The following is an 838-nucleotide window of genomic DNA, read 5'->3' on the forward strand; positions in this document are numbered from 1 at the left end:
TAACCGTTCTAAATTACAAAATTGAATATATTTACGTTTTTCTTCTTATACTTAACTAGGCTAAACCTTTTAGGTGTGTGCGGGCGGTTTAGAAGCTCGGGACCTATTCTAAATCGAATCGATCGATAAATTGAATCGAAAAAGGTGTTATTGATTTATTATTATCGGGTTATTGGATTAAAGATTTTTTAATGGTTTTATTAAAAAAAATTATTGAATTATCGGTTCGATATTGATTTTTAATATTGGGTTATTGCGTGAACGGATAACCCTTCAAGCCTAGTAATTTACTACATTTATTTGTAGATGAATATTATATATTATTCTCAATACCTTATTAGTTACTGTCTTTATCCTTTAACCTTCCATTCACACTTCAAAGTGACTTTTTAGTTCACAACTTTATTATACAAAACGTCAAAATTTAAAGCAAGAACCCTATTCCTCTTAATTTCTCTTTGCGTTACATTCTTGTGTTGTTGCGTCAAATTTATTAGAGAAGTCATATAATTATTTTATAAGTATCTTCTTATTGGTTAAACCGAAAATCAAACCGTTAAGCACCAAAATCGATAAACCGAAAACCAATAAAAAATCTCTTATTAATTTGGGTTTTGATTTGATGTATTTAAAAATCAAAAATCCATAAATCAAACAGATAATATGTAAAATCGAATCAAACCAATTGACGCACACCCTACTTTCTTTCTTTGAATATACAGTTCGATTTTTTGGAGGATAGCCATTTTAAGCAGAGGGATAAATCTTTTTTTCCTGTTTAGATTAATGCAATTTTGGATGGCCAAAAAAAAAAACTAAAGTAAATGCAATTTTAGGA

The sequence above is a fragment of the Solanum pennellii genome, chromosome 9 (genome assembly GCF_001406875.1).
Source record: "Solanum pennellii chromosome 9, SPENNV200".
Classification (NCBI taxonomy): domain Eukaryota; kingdom Viridiplantae; phylum Streptophyta; class Magnoliopsida; order Solanales; family Solanaceae; genus Solanum; species Solanum pennellii.